At 45.9% G+C, this 24,686-nt stretch overlaps 1 protein-coding gene across 17 annotated transcripts in view; it reads right to left on the bottom strand.

The window, feature by feature from the left end:
- The window catches only part of LOC136004410 (SET-binding protein-like), a 347,514-nt gene that overhangs the window by 232,381 nt on the left and 90,447 nt on the right, over positions 1-24,686 (bottom strand). The window lies entirely within an intron of this gene.

The following is a 24,686-nucleotide window of genomic DNA, read 5'->3' as shown; positions in this document are numbered from 1 at the left end:
TGATGCTTAACACCCCCAAGTCCATGGTGCATTATTTAGAGATCATTATTTAGTGACCAGCAAACATGCATACATGTTATTGGCAAATTGATGTTTCATGCACATATAAAAATGGGTATGTGGCTTTTCTGGAATAGGCAATAATGATGAAGCTGTTATGGTCCACTGTCTGAGAAGTAATCAGGGACTTAAATCCTGTGGACAGTTCAGCTGTCATGGACATGGACTAGCCATGTTCAGGGAAAGGAGAGATTTCCAGGAATTGTGGACTGAGAAAATGAAAACATGCAGCTGTGGTGGAGCTGCACATGTTGCGAGCGAGCGACACCTGGTTTCTTTAGCCTGAGAAAAGAGCTGAAAGCATAAACAGCCTTAGGGGAATGAATCAGTTCCACCTCCTCCTCACAGTGGCCTCCCAGCCACACAGCGTGCAGTGGCCATGACCCATACTGCTGATGCCCTCCTTTGGAAAATGGAGACCCACCCATATACACATCCTTGGGATGAGGCCAGGGAGGGGTCGAAATAAAATCAGCAGCACTGGCACTGAAATTTGATAGTTTGGAGGGGGTTTTTTGGTGTTTTGTTTTTTTTTGTTTTTTTTGTTTTTAACTGATCACAAAGCTCCTGAGCTTCATTTTACCTCAGCCACTTGGGACTTCTCCTGCCCCCAGGCCACCAACATGGATGAGTTGCCAGCTGGGCATGAGGAGGTGTGTGGGAGGCAGCCATCCCATGATGAGGTCCCACTGGGCTGGAGGTGTGTGCCTTCCACCCAAGGTTCATATGAAACATCATCTTCCTGAGGTATCATGATTTTTGACTTGGAAAAGCCCTGGAAATGATAGGCTGAGGCTTCTCTTGCCCCCCAGGACCCACAAGAGGCAGAGGCAGGCTATTTCTGCACAGATCCTGGTCTTATGGCTGCAATCAAAGCAACTCCTTACACCTACATTATTTCAAAATGCTGAGCTGTGAAACTAAATGACCTGAAAATTTTCATTTGAAAGAAACAAAAAAAAAAAAAAAAACCACGCAGACAATTGGAGCAGTGAGTGAAAACATCACATGGTGGCAACACCCTGGTCCCTACAAGTCCACCACACACACAGAGTTCTCTAGTTTAAAAGGAGTAATAATCTCTAATCTATATTTTAAGGCAGTGAATAAGGGCTCAGAACTGAGAGGCCAGCTATGTATCAGTGATATATCGCTTGGCTCCTCCAACTTAATTTCCTCAGCCTTCACATTATAAAATGATGATGCAACTTCCAACATATCCCTAATGATAGCCCTGTCATTACTCCAGCACAACAGACCACCACAACATCTATCTTAAAATTTATGAGAAATATATGCCTATGTCATCAAAAGTGCCGACTCTGAAGGCACTCCGATTTCAACAGGAATTTGGGTCCCCTGGGTTTCCTCATGCAGCTTCTTCCAAAATAACATTTACTATTTGCTCTACCTTACCAGACACATCCATATCACCCCAAAACAATTCTGCAGCACAGCAACCAGAGGTCATTTGGCTGCAGCAGGTTAGATTTCACTGGCTGAAATGTATATGTGGGGACAGTTTACCTAAAATCACTTTCAAATCAATTGAAAGTAATGCAGCCAACTGTATTTTATTCCTCATCCATCCATCTGGGTTGCTGTCTGACCCCATTGGTCCTAATGTTTAGGCTTCAACTTTCCCTGCTGGGTGAGAACCCCCCTAAGAAGCCAAAAAGCCCCAGCTCAGCTTACCTAAGCCTCTGCTGAGCTATTGGAGGATGCCAGAGCTGTTGGTAGGGTGAGGGCAAACAGGGCTCTTCAGAAACCTGTATCTTGATGACACACAAATTCATTACTTTATTTGTCAATAAGTGTGCAATATACTGCAGCTCCAGAGGTCTTGGCAAAGGGCTGTTGATTTGAAAGGAGTATCTATGGCAGCACAGCTGAGAACAGCATCAAAAAAGGGCTTTTTCATGAAAATGGAAAGATATAGCTTTATTTACTTTTTGGTTTATGAGACCCTAAAAATATTTCAAACTTCAGTGCCTGCCTCTGTAGTTTGTCCTTTCATTAAATGTGATTTTTTTCAGCAGCTAGCTATTCTGTTCTGGGAGCTTGCTCCTCCTTCTTTTGTGAAAGAAGACGAGTAATTTAATCCATGCGATTTTATCACATCTTGCCAGACTTGGTCAATATTCCATTGATATTCAGTTTATTGGATGTGCTTAGTGGGTAATAATCCCATCTTTTCTTTAAAGAAAATAAAATACACATAAAAAAGTTTATGTAACTGGAAAGAAATTTAAGCAACATGATCCAGCAAATGCTAAACCTTTGACTAAAAATTAGTTTGAATAATTATCATTACTAGTATATAATTTTAATGCCAAACTCATGAGGTCCAGTTCTCAGCTTTAGCAATGGTGGGTAGACTTATGAGCAGGATACATCCCATTTACTGCCAACTGAAGAACCCTGACAAGCAAGTAGAGGAGGTGGAACCGTGTGTTTATACCTGCCTTGTTAGACCTCTGCAACCCTGCACCTGCAGAGGCGATTACTCCTCTCAAAAGCTTTATTCTGGCATGCAGCCCTTGCAACCGAGGGGATGAGACTGTATCATTCCCATGATAAGCAAGCAGTACCCAGCAGCAGAATCCATCCTGCAGGGACTCTTTTATAAAAAAACCTACTGGATTTTTCACTCTGCCTCCCCATTCCCTTGCTTGAGCTTCTATCTAAATCTAAATCCTGATTCCAGTCCCAAAGCAAGAAGTAGGAGGAGATGCCAGCACACTTTTTTAAAGAAGTAACGCACCTACAACTTGTCAAGAACCTGGCTTGCAAATAAAAATACTATATATAGTTAATACTATAATGTTACATACTATATAGATAATACTATAGTGCCCCCTCTTAAATCATTTTCAGATCCATCTGTGTAATGGCTCCTCAAGTGTAATTCTCTATTAAGAATCTTTATCTGGAGAGACAAGCAGCTGATTCCCATATGTCGTGGTTTAAGCCCATCCAGCAACCCAGAAACCACGTCGGATCTTGAAAGTTAAGCAGAGTCGGGTTTGGGCCTTGTCTAGGGTTAGACGACGGTATAGGAGGACCAAGAGATTTTTCACCTCATGACATTGCCCTTGTATGGAAACCTTTCTTTCAGAGCTGCCAAAAGCCGCCTCCAAAGGCCGAGGAACTGTTTCTCTTTTGCAATTGCTTTGTCAATTCCCCCTTCCCTAGCAGTTATCCCAGCTGCTTGGCTTCTCTACCTTCTAGTTCGTGACCGTCAGCCCCATTGTCCCAGCATCAGAGCAACCAGGTGATGATGTGCTCCCCTGGTTGGCGGGTAAAATCTTTTCTCATATTTCATGGCTCGGTTGAAGTCCGGGGTCGAGAAGTCACCTCTTCTTCCTCTTCTTCCTCTGATTCACGTACTGATAACTCCTGGTCAGATACTGTCCCGGATTGTGAGTACATTGTTTCTTTATCTCGCTTCATCTTTCTTGCATCTTTTTTGCTTTTCCCCTTACGTACAGGGGCAACCGATATTGGCATAAATCGGTCCTCTGGTTTAGATGCAGTGATTATCACTGTGGTCAGAGTGGCTGCAGTATCTGTTGTTGGGGTTTGGGTAGCTGCTGTACTTGTCGCTGGGATCGGTGTAGCTTCTGTGCTTGGAGCTGGAGTAGCTGCACTGTCTGTTGCGGTCGGAGTTTGAGTAGCTGCTGTACTTGTCACTAGGGTTGGTGTAGCTGCTGTATTTGGAGTTGGAGTAGCTGCATTGTCGGTTGCTTTGCCATTAGATCCAGAGACACTTTTTTCCGTTTGAAGGTGCTGGACGATGTTGAACAGGGCTCTGTAAACATAGGCCAAGCCCCAGAACATTGCCATGATTTGTCACTCTGGTATGACCGGGATGATAACACTCCTCATTTAAATATTTTACTAATTTTTCTGGATGTTGCACCTGTTCAGTGGTGAAGTTCCAAAGCACTGGAGGGGCCCACTGGCCTAGATACTTGCCCATACTATCCCACACACCCTGCCACTCATGACTGTCCAGCCTTGGGGAAAATCTCTTGGTCCTCCTATATCGTCGTCTAACTCTAGACAGGACCCAAACCCGACTCTGCTTAACTTTTGAGATCAGATGAAATGGTCGTGGGTAAAACAAACTCTGTATGAGTGCCAACGTGGTGATCCCCATCACAATCATCAGGCAGGTCTCAAGGGTAACCAAAGGCCATTCAAAACCTTCAGAACTCTCAAATGATGCTGTGAACGGTCTGGTGGGGAGACTGGGAAGGTAAGGGAATGTCTCCTTTATAGGCTGACCACCCGAGGAGGGGAAAAAAGATGTGTAATTGCTAATCACTTCTATTATATACCTCCCAAAGTATAGAGGTGGTGACCTCACTGGGAATGCAAGCCAGATCAGTTTCATGATCAATGATTCCATTGTATTACAAGTCATTACCATAAAGTATAATGAAACGAGAACCTTAGCTCAAGGCCCCCAGCCGATAAACACTAAGACAGCAAATACTGGCTGTAAGTAAGGTACGACATGCTGAAACTCTGAAATCAAGAGCAACAACTTTGAGAGCCAATAAATCAGCATCGTGACGAGTGACTATTAATCCAAAACAATGAATGCTTATCACAAATATGGTTAGACACTCTCCGGTCAGATCTGTAGTTATCTCAAACCTTTGGGTCCCACATTGGGCGCCAAGAATAACTGTTGTGGTTTAAGCGCAGCTGGCAACCCAGAAACCACACGGCCGTTTGCTCACTCCCCCCCTTCTTCCTCTCCCTGCTCCTGGAGGGATGGGGAGGAGAATCGAAAGAATGTAACTCCCACGGGTTGAGATAAGAACAGTCCAGTAACTAAGGTATAACACAAAACCACTACTGCTACCACCATTAATAAAATGATAAGGGAAATAACGAGGGGAGAGAACACAACCGCTCACCACCCGCCGACCAATACCCAGCCCGACCTGAGCAGTGATCTAGCCCTTCCGGGTAACTGCCCACAGTTTATATACTGGGCATGACGTGCTGTGGGATGGAATACCTCTTTGGCTAGTTTGGGTCAGGTGTCCTGTCTCTGCTTCCTCCCAGCTTCCCCTCCTCCCTGGCAGAGCATGAGGCTCAGGAAGTCCTTGGGCAGAGTAAACGTTACTGAGCAGCAACTAAAACCACGGGTGTTATCAGCACTGTTCCCAGGCCGAAAGTCAAAAAACACAGCACTGCACCAACTACTAAGAAGGGGAAAAAATTACTGCTACTGCTGAACTAAGGACACCATGTCACTAATTGCTGTCTGCTATGATTTTAAAATAGCTGCACCATTGAGCTCTTCATTTTCATATTCTAATCACTCTGTGGCTTAATTAGTATGCAGTCTCCTTAAAGAGACTTAAAAGCAGTCAGAACCCCAATCAGCAAGTTTGTTTTAAAAATTAATAACATCAGGAGTATACGGGGATTGGCATCCGCAGTGACACGTCAGAGTGTGCTCTGGAGACATACCATTTATTTTAAATAAAATTAAAAATAAAAGGAAAGAAAAAGAGGAAAGGCTTTCCTACATGAATAATGTCACTTAAAATCAGAGTCCTGGGTGAGACAAGGGGGGCACAAAATTACAAAATGGAATATATAAACCTTTAGAATTAGTTTTGAGTAATGTTAAGTTTGATGGCTTTGTAACAGTAGCAGTGGAAAATTACTGAGGTGCAGGATACATGGAGAAAAAAAAGAGTACAGCTAGAGAACATACTGAGAATTCTCACACGAGATAAATTGTTGTAGTTGACATAGTTTTAAGAAAAACAGTCTAGAAAAACAGGACATAGGGATAAGGAGTATCTGGGAACGGCAGGTGTCCAGGATGGGCTACAGCTAAACTAACTGATAAGTAGGAGGATAGGAGTCTCTGGTGCTAACGAACCAATTAAACTGGTATAAACATCTACTGCGCATGCTTCAAAGGCTGCCAGAAGTGATGAAGATTGTTGGAAGAAGTAAACGACCCTCAGAGACCACCACCACAATTCTGTACGCATGCGGGGAGCTTTCTGGAAAATGATGTAATCAATACGTAGCCTCATGAATATGTACGTATGCCCAGTGACTATAAAAGGACAGCGTGTGTGGCAGCTGAGGAGACACACGTTAGGTGAAGCTATCCCCCTTGTCTCCCGGCACCGCAATAAAGAATACCTGCTTGTCAGCTTGAAAACTTTGTTGGCAAGTTTGTTCCTGGAGTTTTCCCTGAATCAGGGAAGTGCTTGCTTTTATCTCAGGGACACCCCTGCCTCTCCATAAAAAGAAATCTCATCAAAACACCGTATAATACCTCAGTGTGGTCTAGGAACTTCTAGGCCAATTTTAGTAGCAATTTTGGCAACCGGGAGCTGGCATCCCGTTAGAAATCAATGGGGTGAAGTTGAGACTGCTTGGATGTATGTGGGCATTTGATCTGCTTGCCACCTGGGTTGACTAGATGCTAGATTCAGCAGAAAAAAAAAAGTAGGGAAAATGGATCAAGAATTCTGTGCAAAACGTAGCTGGATGTGATGAATGAAGGTTTAGCTACTTTTCATAGTGACAGATAAGTAATGAAGCGTGTTCTGTGTCAGCACTGATTTCTTTACCTTCAGAGATCATAGAGTCATAGAATCACAGAATAGTTAGCCCAGCCCCAACTTTCTCAGGCTGTTGTCATATGGGAGGTGCTCCAGGCCCCTTACCATCATTCGTAGCCCTCCTCTGGACTTGTTTCAACAGTTCCAAGTCTTTTTCATGTTGAGGACACCAGAACTGTGCACAGTACGCCAAGTGAGGTCTCACGACAACAGAGCAGAGGGGCAGGATCACCTCCTTCGACCTGCTGGCCACGCTCCTTTTGATGCAGCTCAGGATACGGTGGGCTTCCTGGTCTGCCAGAGCACACTGCCGGCTCATGTTCATTTTCTCATCAACCAACATCACCAAGGCCTTCTCCTCAGGGCTGCTCTGAATCTCTTCCCTGCCCAACCTGTAGCTGTGCCTGGGATTGCCCCGACCCAGGTGCAGGACCTTGCACTTGGCTCGTCAAGGTCCCTCTGGATGTCATCCCTTCCCTCCAGTGTAGCAAACGAACCGCACAGCTTAGTGTCATCAGCAAATTTGCTGAGGGCGCATTCAATCCCACAGTCCATGTCGCCAACAAAGATGTTGAACAGACCAGTCCCAACACCGATCCCTGAGGGACACCACTCGTTACTGGTCTCCAGCTGGACATTGAGCCATTGACCACAACTCTTTGTCTGCGGCCATCCGGCCAGATCTTTACCCACCGAGTGGTCCACCTATCAAATTGATGTCTCTCCAGTTTAGAGACAAGGATGCCGTGTGGAACAGTGTCGAATGCTTTGCACAAGACCAGGTAGATGACGTCAACCGCTTTGCCCCGTCCATCAGTTCCGTAGCCCCATCAAAGAAGGCCATCAAATTGGTCCGACAGGATTTCCCCTTAGTGAAGCCATGCTGGCTGTCAGCAACCCCCTCATTGTTTCTCGTGTGCCTTAGCATGCTTTCCAGGAGAATCTGCTCCAAGAGTTTGCCAGGCACAGAGGTGAGACTGACTGGTCTGTAGTTCCCTGGGTCATCCATTTTCCCCTTCTTGAAAATGGGGGTTATATTTCCCTTTTTCCAGTCACCAGGAAGTTCACCTGACTGCCTCAGCCTTCTCCAAATCCAGGTGTCCTGGGTTGAGCAGCAGCAGTCATTTTTCTCCTTCTTAGGAGCTAGTACAGTGCTGTGTTTTGATCTTTTGGCCTTGGAACAGTGGTGATAACGCCGATGTTTTCAGTTGCTGCTCGAATGTTTGGTCTGGCCAAGGACTTTCTGAGCCTCATGCTCTGCCAGGGAGGAGGGGAGGCCGGGAGGAAGCGGAGACAGGACACCTGACCCAAACTAGCCAAAGAGGTATTCCATACCACAGCACGTCATGCCCAGGATGTAACTTGGAGGGACCCGGAAGGGGTAGAGGGACTGCAGGGTTGGAGGAGGTATCGGTCGGTGCTCGGCTGGGGGGAGTGGGGCGAGTTATTGGTCGGCTGGTGTTGAGGTGTTGTATTCTTTCCTCTTGTTATTTCCTTTAGCACTATTATTATTGGTGGTAGCAGTAGTGATTTGTGTTATACCTTAGTTACTAAACTGTTCTTATCTCAACCTGTGGGAGTTGCATTCTCCTGATTTTCCTCCCCATCCCTCCGGGAGTGGGGAGGGTCGGGGGGGGTGAGTGGACGACCTGTGTGGATTGGTTTAAACCACGACAGTTCTTTTTGGCGCCCAACGTGGGGCACGAAGGGTTGAGATAACGACGGAGATGATCAGATTAATAGTCGTCACAGTGCTGATTTATTGGCTCTCAAAGTTGTTTCTCTTGCTCTCCGAGCTTCAGAATGTAGTACATTACTTAGAGCTGGTATTCCCTGTGGTAGTGTTTATCAAGTGTGGGGCTTGGGCTAAGGTTTTTGTTTCACTGTACTTTATGGCAATGGCTTGTAATATGGGTGGGCTCCAAGAGCAGGGACGGATGGACGTGGCCGTGGACTTGTACCCGGCCGTCCTGCTGTTCTTCACCATCCTGGCCCTTGTCCTCGCCTCTGTCTTTGTGAAGCTGCGGGGAGCCGAGGGGGAGCGGCCCCGGGAGCCGGCGGCGGCCGAAGCGGCCCGGGAGAGCGGCCCCGGGGACCAGGCGGCGGCGGGAGCGGGGCCCGAGGCCGGGAGGAAGGCGGCTGCTGAGCAGCGGGAGGAGGCGGCGAAGGAGCCGAGCCCCGCGGCCGAGCCCAGCCCCGCGGAGGAGCCGAGCCTCGTGGCGGCCGAGAGCGTCCCCCGGCAGCCGCCCGCAGAGCCGCAGGAGGATGCAGGAGCCAAGGCAGCATTTCCCAGCAGGGCAGAGGAGGAAGAGCTGCACCCAGGGAAAGAGAAGCTGGTGGTGGGAGAGCCGGCAGGCACAGCAGCTGCACCAGCCCCAGGGACAAGTACAGCAGCATCACTGGAGAGTTCTGAAGGGTTTGAATGGCCTTTGGGTACCCTTGGGACCTGCCTGCTGATTGTGATGGGGATCAGCATGTTGGCACACACACAGAGGGTGTTCTACCCACGGCCATTTTGTCTGATCTCAGAAGTCAAGCAGAGTCGGGTTTGCTTCTTGTCTGGGGTTAGACCACAATATGGGAGGACCAGGAGATCTTCCCCAAGGCTGGACAGCCATGAGTGGCAGGGTGTGTGGGACAGTATGAGCGAGTATCTGGTCCACTGGGCCCCTCCAGTGCTTTGGAAGCGTCGGAGATGGAAGGCAGCTGTATGGAGTCCCCAGCAACAAGCTGCAGAAACTACTGAAGGGGACAGTGAATTATTCGAGCCTGGTGGGCCATGACACTTCAGGCCATCAGGGCAGAGATGCAACATAGAGATGGACTCATGATCAAGGGGTGGACTTAGCAATGGACACTATTGCCCAGGTTATTCATGAGTGTGAACACTGCACACAGCCTCTCCTGCTCTGAGAGACTGTAACAAGAGATGGAGCCTGACATCATGGACCAGATGGACTCAGCAGCTTTATAGGTCCATGCACTAAGAAATGATGTTTTTCTCTGTGTATATGTAGATGTATATATATATGTAAGAGTGATGGCATATTGAAGATGTGGGATCTGAGCATGACGTGAATGGTATGGAATAAGGGGTGGATAATGTCCTGGGTTGGGCAGCAGCAGTCATTTTTCTCCTTCTTAGGAGCTAGTACAGTGCTGTGTTTTGATCTTTTGGCCTTGGAACAGTGGTGATAACGCCGATGTTTTCAGTTGCTGCTCGAATGTTTGGTCTGGCCAAGGACTTTCTGAGCCTCATGCTCTGCCAGGGAGGAGGGGAGGCCGGGAGGAAGCGGAGACAGGACACCTGACCCAAACTAGCCAAAGAGGTATTCCATACCACAGCACGTCATGCCCAGGATGTAACTTGGAGGGACCCGGAAGGGGTAGAGGGACTGCAGGGTTGGAGGAGGTATCGGTCGGTGCTCGGCTGGGGGGAGTGGGGCGAGTTATTGGTCGGCTGGTGTTGAGGTGTTGTATTCTTTCCTCTTGTTATTTCCTTTAGCACTATTATTATTGGTGGTAGCAGTAGTGATTTGTGTTATACCTTAGTTACTAAACTGTTCTTATCTCAACCTGTGGGAGTTGCATTCTCCTGATTTTCCTCCCCATCCCTCCGGGAGTGGGGAGGGTCGGGGGGGGGGGTGAGTGGACGACCTGTGTGGATTGGTTTAAACCACGACACCAGGGTAGCCATTTCTCCTAATAGCTTCTGGAGAGGACTCACATTGTCCCTACTCTGTCTTTCATTTTCGGTGTACCTATAAAATCCCTTCCTGTTACCTTTCACATCCCTAGCCAAGTTTAATTCTAACTGGGCCTTAGCTTTCCTAACCTGGTCCCTAGCTTCCCGGACAACATCCCTGTATTCTTCCCAGGCCGCCTGTCCTTGCTTCCACCTTTTATAAGTCTCTGTTTTCTCTCGAACTTTCCTCAGCAGCTCCTTGTCCATCCATGGAGGTTTCCTGGCCCTCCTGCCGCACTTTCTTCTAGTCGAGACACAGCGCTCCTGAGCTTGTAGCAGGTGATCCTTGAATATCGACCAACAGTCTTGGGCCCCCCTGCCCTCTAGGGCTATATCCCATGGAACCTAACTAAGCAGGCTCCTGAAGAGGCCAAAGATCACTTTTTTTTTTTTTCCCCACATTGCTGTAAACTTAAAAAAAAGGAATAATTCAGCAGAAAAAAAGAAAAAAGTAGGGTAAATGGATCAGGAATTCTGTGCAAAACGTAGCTGTATGTGATGGATGAAGGTTTAGCTACTTTTCATAGTGACAGATAAGTAATGAGGTTGAACTGCTGCAATGTTGTCTGGAAATAGAATAGATGACATTCTTAATAGGCTCAAATTGATTCTTAATAGGTCAGACAGTCTGCTGAAACTGTGGAATAATAAAACTAGTACTTTTAGTATGACCTCCATCTAAAGCACACTAAACACTCTGGGCAGGTATGTGGATGCTTCTAAATCTATGCTTTGGTTGGACAGTTTGGGAAAAGTAATTTGTACAGGCTTTGAGGGTCAGGCTCAGGTATGGTTGGTGTAAAACCAAGCCAAATGAGGCTCCAGCTCTGTCTCACAGGTGTTTAAGAATTTCACCGTCCATTTAAGCCAGTTCCTCAAAAGCTAAATGTGCTAAAGAACATATATGGAAAAATGTAATAATAATTGTAATTATTAGTAGTATTTGGAAAAGCGCGCGCGCGTGTGTGTATGCACGCAGGCACATACATATCTTCTTACACTGATTCTGATGACAGAGTTCTTAGGTCATCGTATCATCCAAACTGTGGGTGGGCACCATTTATAACAGCATATTCTGCTCTGGACATGTATAGTGATAACAAGATGCGTTAAAGTTGCAGAGTTCTTCCTTCAGAAGGAGTATTCAGTTTGAAGCAGAGAAAACGAAGCACACAGTTGCAATAAATATGAGGTGAAGAGAGTACTGCAAGATAAAGATAACAGAGCCAAAGACCAGGAGAGATGTTTATACTTAAGGATGGCTCTTGTTCATGTCCATTATGAAATAGCTTGAAAGGCATAAAATTGGCAGGAACCCTGTTGTTACTAGGTGTATCTGGAAGCTTATCGTAGAAAAGTTATCTATCTGCATGATATGATTAACTCCATCTAGCATCTATATATAGCCATGGGAGTTTTTAATATTAAGATATTAGCAAAGATATTCTTTTGCTTTGGCTGTAGTAGATGGAGCCCTATGAAAGTAGAAACCTGGGCCATCATTTCTGTTATTTGATTATGCAGTGCAAGGTGCAATAGGCTCCTCATCTCCGGTAATATAAACAATGTCAATCGAATAAGGAGAAGACAGACACTTGTGACAAATGACTATTTCTAATATGTTTAGTTTTCATATAGCCTCTTGCATTTTTGTTAGTGATTCGGGTAACTGCCCTCCTCACTGCCCAGTTTCTATTTGCAAATGCCCATTTCATCGTATGCAGAGATTTAGTGTGGTTACTGATGTAGAAGTAAAAAAAGATTCAAATTTATCTCAGATGGTGATTGTAACTTGTTGAATATTGCAACACACATATACTGCAATGCCGTGGAGAGACTGGATCAGAGACTGGAAACCTTTTCTTTTGGAGGTAGTATAAAGACAACAAAAAAGTGCTTCTTGGTTATTGGAAACCAAGCACTGAAGGTGATTTTTTTCCTCCCCAACCCATGTATGTCGTGTTGCAGTAGAAAAGAAACAAGGTGTGACTAAAGGTGGCAGAGTGCTAATTGAAAACCAGTGCTTAAAAGACACTGTTATATATCATGAAAAAGTAGATCTGCTCCCATCTCTGTTCCATCTCTGCTCTAGAGCTGAGTCAGATACTTGTACTCTCTGCCCTTTAGTTTCTCTGCTCTTGATGGGTATGTAGCCATATTTATTTAAAGAGATGCAGAGACATAATTTATTAATATTTGAAGCATTCTTTGAGATCACTGGGAAGCTGGGGTATGGAAAGACATTGGTCTTATTAAATAATGTCCTTGTTCAAGTAAAAAATGAAGCAGTTTTTCTGCTAGGTGGGTAGAAGTTTGTGCAAAGATCTTTATTTTTGAAAGGGAAAAAAGGTAGACCACTTGGCCTTCAGACCTGGAGATCTGAAACTGCATCAGCACTCCCAGAGAGGAAATACAGCAATCTCTTCAAAGTAGCAGAGGGAAATGCAGTATTAACCAAGGGTGAATTGGAACAAGCACTGTTTTGCACTGTGGTAGTTATAATCATTAAAACAAGGGGCATGGGGAAGAGATGAATTCTTAATCTTTTGATCTCTTAAGACCTCTATGGAGGAAACATTTTAGACAAAAGTTATTGGGCTCAACAAAAGAGTAATGGTAAAAATTAAAGCTCTATGATGTATAAAAGTCTACTAGTCCCTCTATGTGTGTGATTCATTTTGCACAACATTTGATGTCTAAAATTAGACGCCTAAGGTGGAACCGGTCACCCTGGACTCCCTTTTTAGTCACCATTCAGCCAGTCTTTGATTCACCTCACTGTCCAGTCATCTAACCCACATTTCCTAAGCTTACCTACGAGGATGTTATGGGAGACAGTGTCAAAAGCCTTGCTGAAGTGAAGGTAGAAAACATCCACTGCTCTCCCCTCATCGACCCACCTTGCCATGTCGTCATAGAAGGCTATCAGATTGGTCAAGCAAAGATGGGAGTAACATTGGCTACCCTTGTAACCATCTAGATAAGAGCAAAGCCAGGCCTGAATTCATGCCTGCTTTAACTTAAGCTTATACTCAAAAGTACTCCACACAATGCTGATAACAGACCTTTAGTGCATAGCAAAAGGTCAACCAGAGATTTTCAAGACTGAATGAATAAATCTTGTGGCACCGAGGTTAAGTGGAAAATGCTACGGTCACCTGCCTTCTGAAAAATCAGACTGTTTTGGTCCTTCGCAAGGAGCTCCTAAGAACTTGAGAAGCTCCAGGTGATTTGTTCCTCTTGAAAAAGCTTTCTCTTCAGTTTCTGCTTTCTAGACATACATGAAAGCATGTTACTGGAAAAGAAAACCCTCTGAGAGGAAGAAGAAAAAAAAGAGATTTCTAGTTCCAACACGTGAATGGAAGTGTTCAAGGCCAGGTTGGATGGGGCTTTGAGCAACCTGGTCTCGTGGAAGGTGTCCCTGCCCATGGCAGAGGGTGTTGGAACTAGATGATCTTTAAGGCCCCTTCCATCCCAAACCATTCTATGATTCTATGAATAAATAATCCTGGCTCAGCTCATCCTTTTGCTCAAAATTGAGCATTTCCTCTGGTTTCCCAACGGGACAGCTGCAAACTGCTTACTTGAAGGCTCTAATCAGAACTGTAGGTTGGAGATATTTCATGTATTTTTATGAGTGCACTGAGCTTTCCTGGGCTAGCATTGCTCTGTAAATAAAAGTTGCCAAGCAGAGGAGACAGCAGGTTCAGGGGGATGTCACTCTGGGCTGATGGCATACAGGCTGAGCTGTCATTGACACGAGATGTGGTCATTCATAGGAGGAGCCTGTGGTCAAGTCAAGTCAGTTCATAATTTCAAGTGTCTGAAATGGTTTAAGGAAGTCCTTTAGGCCCCCAGTGACTCTAACCAGGGAAGAGGGATCACAAGCCAGCGTATGACACTTGCTGGTAATACAAACAACAATAGTGTCTTCTGATAAACCCCATTGAATCTAGTTCAAAACTGATGTAGGAGCTTTAATTCCAGTTAAAATACTAATGGAAAACATGTCAGCAGGCACTAATATAAAATTAATCGCTATCACCCCAGAGAAGGGGATCTTCCAGAGCAGATTGTCAAATTTATCACTCCCAGAGTTTACTCCTTCCTCAGCTCCCTCAGTCTTCAATAACACCAAGCCCAAACACCACCACACTCACAAGAGTGAGGATAATTTGTTAGGCATTGAAAGAGAGGCAGGAATTACAACAAAGTTGCAGGAGCTAGCATTGCTCTGTAAATAAAAGTTGCCAAGCAGAGGAGACAGCAGGTTCAGGGGGATGTAACTCTGGGCTGATGGCATACAGACTGAGCTGTCATTGACACGAGATGTGGTCATTCATAGGAGGAGCCTATCATTATATAGAGGAGAATGGCTACAATGGGCTACCCCTCGCCCCCTTTTGCAAACGAGAAGCTTCAGGAAACATCAAAATTAATATCTCTTTACTGTGCCATGCCTCTAAAAAAAAAAAAAAAACAAAGCAAAAAACCCCCAACTAAACAGGCAATGTTTTTCTTAGGAATATATCAATACAATTTAATAACTGCAGCAGCAGGTCCTGCAGAAAACCTCCTAGGGCTTGCTGCTGGTAAAAAGTACCATACTTCACATTAGGTTTCCGAATAGAACATGCCTTCCAACTTAAAATGTAAAAAAATTAAATTGAAGCTAAATTTGGTGTTTCCAGCATAAAACATGCATGTCTAAAAAGAAGTAAAAGTAGGTAATGAAGTTTAACAAAAAATAAAACACCTACTTCATTGTCTCAGCATATAAATAGCTTGTTTCTGAGCAACCCAAAAATACACAAGTGAGACTCTCCCATTTTTGTGTGTTTAGAAGAGTGGACCCTAGTAAGAATTAACGGGGAAGACTGCCTCTCAAATCACGTGCAGGCACAGCAGAAGTTCACCACTGGTTTTGTTAGTCATGAGCCCTTCCAACCGTGTCCTGATGGGAGTCTGAAGACCACGTGAGTCAGGGAACCAAAGTATTGTTTAAACATAGAATCACAGAATCATAGAATAGTTGGAAAGGACCTTAAGATCATCTAGTTCCAACCCCCCTGCCATGGGCAAAAAGCTAATCTTTTTATTCATTGCAGGTGTAATCAGTAAAATCGGTGCAGTCTCCATTGTAAAACAGAGCCCATTGAATGCCAAAAGGCTTAGCAAAGCCCTCTTTCTCAGTCTCGAAACTGTGATATCAACAGCTGAAGAGATGGTTGGCTTTTCACAACACAAGTAGGAGGAAAGGGATGAAATGAAAGGAAATTCACGGTATCGAAAAAATAATAGGAAATAGAGAAAAAACTACAGGGCATAATTGTGCAATGATAGGAAGAGAGACGTCAAGACTATCTACATCTTTCCCATTCTTCCATGTTTCTGCAGTAATCCAGAAGTTTCTGGAGGGGAGAGGGATCACTTTTTTTTTTTATACTGAGAGTATAAAGCTTCTGAAATTCCACTCATCCTGTAGACTTTTGCAAATGGGGTAGGCTTTGAAATCATGATGTTCTGACAGAATTAATCTGGGGATCAGTAACTGCTAACTGAAGTGCATACTAAAAGAATGATAAGCTGACTGGAGCTCACAGCTTTCATGAGGTTCTCCAAATGCCTGTTTTGATGTGAATGCAGCAGCATCTCCCTGACATTTAAGTACTCAATTTATAAGCAAATTGTTTACCTCTAATAGATAGAGTAAGTGACCTCAATGGATAAACCATTTATATTTACCCCACTGGCTGGGGGGAAAAAAAAAAAAAAAAAAAAAAAAGCATTCAGGATTCAGGATAATGCTGCAGTTCCTATACTAAAGGAAGACTACAGGAATTCTTTCAATGCAAAGCACCACAGGCTTTTAAAAATCATAGCAGAAACTTACAGTGCACAGATGCTCACATCATTATTTCCAATTTAGTAATCTGAAAATGTGCTGAAGCATCAGACCAAGTAGAAGGACTATAGGAACATTGTCAGGGTATGCAGGGATGTGACAAGGAAGGCCAAGGCCCATTTCAAATTAAATCTGGCAGAGGACATCAAGGACAACAAGAGGGGCTTCTACATACAAGTATATCAGCAGCACAAGGCAGATAAGGGAAAATATGGGGCTGCTGCTGAATCAGATGAGTGTCCTGGTAATGGAAGATAAAGAGAAAGCAGAATTCCTGAATGCCTTCAGAATGCCTCAGTCTATATTGCTGAGGACAGCTCTCAGGAGTCCCAGACCTCAGAGGTAAGAGAAGAAGGCCAGAGAAAGGAAGACTTCACCCTGGTCATAGAGGGTTGGGTTAGGGATAGGCTGGAGAGACTTAACTCCCATAAATCGTAGAATCATAGAATGGTTAGGGTTGGAAAGGACCTTACGATCATCTATTTCTGACCCCCTGCCATGGGCAGGGATGCCTCACACTAGACCATGTCTCCCAAGGCCCTGTCTGACCTGGCCTCGAACACCGCCAGGGATGGAGCATTTATCACTTCTTGGGGCAATCTGTTCCAGTGCCTCACCACACTCACAGTAAAGAACTTCTTCCTTATATCTAATCTGAACTTCCCCTGTTTAAAGCCGTTACTCCTTGTCCTATTGCTACAGTCCCTGACGAAGAATGCCTTTCTGGCATCCTTGTAGGCCCCCTTCAGATACAGGAAGGCTGCTATGAGGTCTCCACGCAGCCTTCTCTTCTCCAGGCTTAACAGCCCCAATTTTCTTAGCCTGACTTTGTATGGGAGGTGTTCTAGCCCCCTTATCATCCTCATGGCCCTCCTCTGGGCTTGTTTCAACAGTTCCACATCCTTCTCATGTTGAGAACACCAGAACTGCACACAGTACTCTAAGTGGGGTCTCACAAGAGCAGAGTAGAGGGGCAGGATCACCTCCTTCGACCTGCTGGTCACACTTTTTTTGATGCAGCCCAGTAGATTCAATTTTAACTGGGCCTTGGCTTTCCTGACCTGATCCCTAGCTTAAAAGACAAAGTCTGTGTATTCCTCCCAGGCCGCCTGTCCTTGCTTCTGCTATCTATAATCTTCTTTTCTCCTTCTGAGTTTGCTCAGCATCTATTTATCCAACCACGGAGACCTCCTGGCCTTCTTGCCCCGTTTCCTTCTTGTTGGGACGCAACACTCCTGAGCTTGGAGGCCGGAATTACAACCAAGTTGCAGCAGGACTACCTGAGAGAAAGACAGCGTGAGGTGGGAGTGAGTTAATTAAAAGCAAAACATCACCTGTATGTGTCCATTCACTGAACATAAATCACAGACTGGTGCAAGTCTCATGCAAATCAGAAGGACCTTAACTGAAACTACCGGAGGTCCTTCCAGATTTGCACTCTCATGTCTATGTAGCTCTGTCTTCCCTGAGATATTTGTGCAATTTTTTCAATGCAGAAGAACTGTAGTTCAGGCTTTTGCATTATAATAGTTTTGAGAATACCGATCTAAAGCACTTATCCTTAAGGAAAAGACAAAGCAATGCACATAGATTACTGAAGTGTCTAAAGTTGTTCGCATGGTTGCAAATCATATTTCATGCAGTCCTGGTAAAGCGTCATGATTTGCTAAGTAGTTCATAAATTCCAAAGCTATTCCAAGTTAATATTACTACCAGCTCAATTGCTGCAACTCCTGGGACAGGAGTTTTTCCACAGCTGAAATGGTGGAAGGGGTGAGATTGTCTTCAAGCTGATGACTCACACTTCATCCATTGTTGGTGCCGCTGCTTCCCTCCAGTTCATTGTTGCCAATGAGTTGGCGTATGATGATGGCGTACTCCGTGTAAATTTCTGCCACGTGGGTTGTGTACATTCAACTTAATCTGGATCTACGGGTGGCTCCCTGGCGTCCGAATCAGGGAGCGACGATCTATCCAGCTCCACACTTGTACTGACCCACATCTCGGCTATTAACAGTAAGTGCCCTGTTGCTCAAGAGGGAAGATATAGGAGGTACACGCAACATGGCACCCTAAGGTTTTACCTGCAGGATCATGGAGAAGACATGAGAAAGTGGGATGAAAAACCTACCTCAGTTTGGGAGGAAAGGGTGCATGAACTGAAAAGGAAAACAACGGTCAATGATGGTCCCGTTTCCTTCTTGTTGGGACGCAACACTCCTGAGCTTGGAGTAGGTGATCCTTGAATGATTAGGGGCCTGTTATGAGGATAGATTGCAGGAGCTGGGCCTGTTTATTCTAGAGAAGAGTGGACTGAGAGGGGATCTCATTAATGCATAGAAATATCTCAGAGGCGAGTGCCAAGAAGATGGTGCCAGACTCTTCATTGGTGTCCAGCAACAGGACAAGGAGCAATAAACCAAAACACAAGAAGGTTCACCTCAACGTGAGGAAGGACTTCTTTATACTGAGGGTGGCAGAGCACTGGAACGGGCTGTTCCAGGAGTGTCGTTGAGTCTCCCTCTCTGGAGACATTCAAAACCCTCCTGGATGCGTTCCTGTTTAACCTGCTGGAGGTGGCCCTACCTTGGCATGGGCGTTGGACTACATGATCTCCAGAGGTCCCTTCCAACCCTAATGATTCTGTGATCTCACTGTAGAAATCCATGGGCCCCGACGGGATGCACCCATGGGTACTGAGGAAGCTGGGAGATGATTTTGCTCTGCCGCTCTCCGTCATCTTTGAAAAATGGTGGATAACGGGAGATGGGCCTGATGACTGGAGGAAGGCCAGTGTTACTCCCATCTTCAAAAAGGGCGAGAAGGAGGAGCAAGGAAACTACCCACCTGTCAGCCTCACCTCCATCCCTGGAAAGGTGATGGAACAGGTCATTCTGGACGTCATCACCAAGAACAAGGTCACCAGGGGTAGTCAGCATGGATTCACCAAGGGTAAGTCTTGCTTGACCAGTCTGATAGCCTTCTATGATGACATGGCAAAGTGGGTACATCATCAGGGTATGCAGGGATGTGACAAGGAAGACCAAGGCCCATTTCGAATTAAGTCTGGCAGAGGACATCAAGGACAACAAGAAGGGCTTCTACATACAAGTATATCAGCAGCACAAGGAAGATGATAAGGGAAAATGTGTGGCTGCTGCTGAGCGGATGAAGTAGCTCTGCATTGCTCCAAGCATTTATTACAGGTGCTGGCAACTGACTGGGAGTGTTGGGATGGATCGATACCCCCCTCCCCCAACACATCTAGTTTAAAGCTGCCTTGACCAGCCTGGCAAGTCTCTTACCAAAGCAGCTCTTCCCCTTCTTTGTCAGACCAGCTCCACCAGCCCCCAGTAGACCTGGCCTCCCAAATCGAGTCCCATATTCTAAATAACCAAACACCTGACTATGGCACCACCATTCTAACCTTTTATTAACCTGCCAAATCTGCCTAACCTTTTCAAGGTCCTCCCCTGTAACCCGGAGGAGCGATGCAAAAACTGTCTGAGCCCCAGAGTCCCTAACCACCTTTCCCAGGGCTCTGTAGTCCTTCTTAATGATTCCCAGGCTACTGCTGTCTATGTCACTAGCACTCACATGGAACACTAGAAGTGGGTAATAGCCAGTGGGACTTACAAGGGACTTACCAGGCAGCCTCTCAGCAACATCCCTGATCCTAGCCCCTGGTAGGCCTCCCTCGAGATTGGGTCAGGCCAACAGATGGGTGCCTCTGTGCCTTTCAAAGTAGAGTCACCTACTACTATGACCTGCAGCTTTTTCCTGGAGGCACTAGTAGTAGTCCTCTTTACTGGTGCATCAGATGGTTGTTCATTTGTTGCGGTGTGCACTTCCTCATTAACTCCCTACAGAACAGCAAAGCGGTTCTGGGTGGGGACATTGGATTCTGGAGGAAGCCCCTTGGTTTTAATTGTCCTCCACCTCCTTTTTTTTTTTTTTTTTCTGTTACTGGCTCCCAGATTCCTGGATTAACACCCTCTTTTTCTGTATGCACTAAGGTGGACGCTTGTGGCCCTTGCACAGTTTGGGCCTGGAGCAAGCAGTCCAGCTCCCTATCAGCTTCCCTGACATCTTTTAGCCTACTGGCAGTCTCACGCAGCTCAGCCACCTGCTGCAGGAGGTCCTCCACCAGGGCACACCGAGTGCAGCCCTGCCCATTATGCATCCTCGCCTCAAGAGACAAGTCGAGGCACTTACTACGCTCCTAGGTCTGCGCTGCAGCCTCTTCTCTCATCTGTTCTGTCTGGGTGGCGATGCTGGCCACCGCTGGGGCAGCCAGAGTAAAGCTGCCAGACCAGGCCCTGGTCCTGAGGCTAGTGCTCACCATATTTTTTTTTCCCAAGTCCGTAGTGGCAGAGATGGGCACCTAGCTACCATAGAAGTGTTATACAGCAGTGTCATGGTTTAAGCCCAGCCGGTAACTCAGAACCATGCAGCCACTCGCTCACTCCCCGCTTCTTACCCCCACCCTTGCTCCCGGAGGGATGGGGAGGAGAATCGAAAGAATGTAAATCCCATGTGTATAAAACTAAAAGGGGAAAGGAAAAAAACCCAACAATAAACACAAGCGATGCACAGTACAGTTGCTCACCACCCGCTGACCAATACCCAGGCCGATACCCAGCCCGACCAGGCTTGTTGATGCCTAGGGCCCCACTTGAAATCATCCTTCTTCCAGATCATGTGATAGGGAGGGCTTACAATCAGACAGTAATTTGGGATGTGCATTCTCTAGAATCCCACAACACCTAAGAAAGCTTGTGTTTCTTTCTTATTAGTTGGTGGAGACATTGCTGTTGGCTTGCTGATCGCATCTGTGGGGATCCGGTGATGTGCATCTTGCCATTTTATTCCCAGAAACTGAATCTCCTGTGCAGGTCCCTTGACTTTACTTTGTTTTATGGCAAAATCTCCCTTCACAAGGATTTGGATTATTTTCCTCCCTTTCTCAAAAACTTCTTCCGCTCTATTGCCCTTCATCAATGTCGTCATCAAAGTATTACAGATGTTCTGGAGCTTGCCCCTGTTCCAGTACAGTTTGGCAGCACAGTCCATGGCAGATGGTAGGGCTGTGTTTCCACCCCTGGGGCAGTCGATTCCAAGCGTAAGGGGCGCCCCTCCATGTGAAAGCAAACTGTGGCCTGCACTCTGCTGCCAAAGGAATTAGGAAAAATGCATTGGCAATATCAGTTACGGCATCCCACTTGGATGCCTTTGACTCCAGTTCATAATGAAGTTTTAGCATGTCCGGTATGGCAGCACTCGATGGTGTGACTTCATTCAGGCCACGATAGTCTACTGTTAGTCTCCACTCTCCGTTAGACTTTAGCGCTGGCCATATGGGTCTATTAAAGGGTGAGCGGGTCCTGTTGATCACTCCTTGGCTCTCCAGTCTACGTATCAGCTTATGGATGGGAATCAGCGAGTCTCGATTGGTGCGCTATTGCCACCGGTGCACTGTTGTGGTCGCAACTGGCACTTGTTCTTCGACCTTCAGCAACCCCACAACAGAAGGATCCTCTGAGAGACCAGGCAAGGTGGATAATGGCTTAATTTCCTCCGTCTCCAAAGCAGCAACACCAAAAGCCCATCGGTACCTTTTTGGGTCTTTGAAGTACCCTCTCCTGAGGTAGTCTATGCCAAGGATGCATGGTGCCTCTGGACCAGTCATGATTGGGTGCTCAAGCAAATTTCAGCCTCCAGTACAGTCATCTGTTGGGATCCTCCTGTCACTGAAGTAATACCAATGGGTTCTACCCCTTTATAGCTTGATGGCATTAGGGTACACTGAGCACCGGTGTCTACTAGATCCTTATACTCCTGTGGGACTTTTATGCCAGGCAACCTCATCCACTCAGTCCAGTAAAACTGGCTGTGTCTCTCCTCCACCTGGCTGGAGGCAGGGCCCCTCTAATAGCGATCATAAGATTCTTCACTTGCTCCTTGTACAAAGGGATTAGAATTCCTTTTCATAGGAGACAGAGTAAACACAGCTCTTCCACTCCTTCTGGGAAATTGCCTACCAGAGATGGGAGCAGCAACTTTCTTGGGAGGACCATCATTGACCGTTGTTTTCCTTTTCAGTTCATGCACCCTTTCCTCCCAAACTGAGGTAGGTTTTTCATCCCACTTTCTCATGTCTTCTCCATGATCCTGCAGGTAAAACCTTAGGGTGCCATGTTGCGTGTACCTCCTATATCTTCCCTCTTGAGCAACAGGGCACTTACTGTTAATAGCCGAGATGTGGGTCAGTACAAGTGTGGAGCTGGATAGATCGTCGCTCCCTGATTCGGACGCCAGGGAGCCACCCGTAGATCCAGATTAAGTTGAATGTACACAACCCACGTGGCAGAAATTTACACGGAGTACGCCATCATCATACGCCAACTCATTGGCAACAATGAACTGGAGGGAAGCAGCGGCACCAACAATGGATGAAGTGTGAGTCATCAGCTTGAAGACAATCTCACCCCTTCCACCATTTCAGCTGTGGAAAAACTCCTGTCCCAGGAGTTGCAGCAATTGAGCTGGTAGTAATATTAACTTGGAATAGCTTTGGAATTTATGAACTACTTAGCAAATCATGACGCTTTACCAGGACTGCATGAAATATGATTTGCAACCATGCGAACAACTTTAGACACTTCAGTAATCTATGTGCATTGCTTTGTCTTTTCCTTAAGGATAAGTGCTTTAGATCGGTATTCTCAAAACTATTATAATGCAAAAGCCTGAACTACAGTTCTTCTGCATTGAAAAAATTGCACAAATATCTCAGGGAAGACAGAGCTACATAGACATGAGAGTGCAAATCTGGAAGGACCTCCGGTAGTTTCAGTTAAGGTCCTTCTGATTTGCATGAGACTTGCACCAGTCTGTGATTTATGTTCAGTGAATGGACACATACAGGTGATGTTTTGCTTTTAATTAACTCACTCCCACCTCACGCTGTCTTTCTCTCAGGTAGTCCTGCTGCAACTTGGTTGTAATTCCGGCCTCCAAGCTCAGGAGTGTTGCGTCCCAACAAGAAGGAAACGGGGCAAGAAGGCCAGGAGGTCTCCGTGGTTGGATAAATAGATGCTGAGCAAACTCAGAAGGAGAAAAGAAGATTATAGATAGCAGAAGCAAGGACAGGCGGCCTGGGAGGAATACACAGACTTTGTCTTTTAAGCTAGGGATCAGGTCAGGAAAGCCAAGGCCCAGTTAAAATTGAATCTACTGGGCTGCATCAAAAAAAGTGTGACCAGCAGGTCGAAGGAGGTGATCCTGCCCCTCTACTCTGCTCTTGTGAGACCCCACTTAGAGTACTGTGTGCAGTTCTGGTGTTCTCAACATGAGAAGGATGTGGAACTGTTGAAACAAGCCCAGAGGAGGGCCATGAGGATGATAAGGGGGCTAGAACACCTCCCATACAAAGTCAGGCTAAGAAAATTGGGGCTGTTAAGCCTGGAGAAGAGAAGGCTGCGTGGAGACCTCATAGCAGCCTTCCTGTATCTGAAGGGGGCCTACAAGGATGCCAGAAAGGCATTCTTCGTCAGGGACTGTAGCAATAGGACAAGGAGTAACGGCTTTAAACAGGGGAAGTTCAGATTAGATATAAGGAAGAAGTTCTTTACTGTGAGTGTGGTGAGGCACTGGAACAGATTGCCCCAAGAAGTGATAAATGCTCCATCCCTGGCGGTGTTCGAGGCCAGGTCAGACAGGGCCTTGGGAGACATGGTCTAGTGTGAGGCATCCCTGCCCATGGCAGGGGGTCAGAAATAGATGATCGTAAGGTCCTTTCCAACCCTAACCATTCTATGATTCTACGATTTATGGGAGTTAAGTCTCTCCAGCCTATCCCTAACCCAACCCTCTATGACCAGGGTGAAGTCTTCCTTTCTCTGGCCTTCTTCTCTTACCTCTGAGGTCTGGGACTCCTGAGAGCTGTCCTCAGCAATATAGACTGAGGCATTCTGAAGGCATTCAGGAATTCTGCTTTCTCTTTATCTTCCATTACCAGGACACTCATCTGATTCAGCAGCAGCCCCATATTTTCCCTTATCTGCCTTGTGCTGCTGATATACTTGTATGTAGAAGCCCCTCTTGTTGTCCTTGATGTCCTCTGCCAGATTTAATTTGAAATGGGCCTTGGCCTTCCTTGTCACATCCCTGCATACCCTGACAATGTTCCTATAGTCCTTCTACTTGGTCTGATGCTTCAGCACATTTTCAGATTACTAAATTGGAAATAATGATGTGAGCATCTGTGCACTGTAAGTTTCTGCTATGATTTTTAAAAGCCTGTGGTGCTTTGCATTGAAAGAATTCCTGTAGTCTTCCTTTAGTATAGGAACTGCAGCATTAT

The sequence above is a fragment of the Lathamus discolor genome, chromosome W (genome assembly GCF_037157495.1).
Source record: "Lathamus discolor isolate bLatDis1 chromosome W, bLatDis1.hap1, whole genome shotgun sequence".
Taxonomy (NCBI): domain Eukaryota; kingdom Metazoa; phylum Chordata; class Aves; order Psittaciformes; family Psittacidae; genus Lathamus; species Lathamus discolor.
The sequence above is the reverse complement of the archived record's forward strand: the minus strand, read 5'-3'. Positions and strand labels throughout refer to the sequence as shown.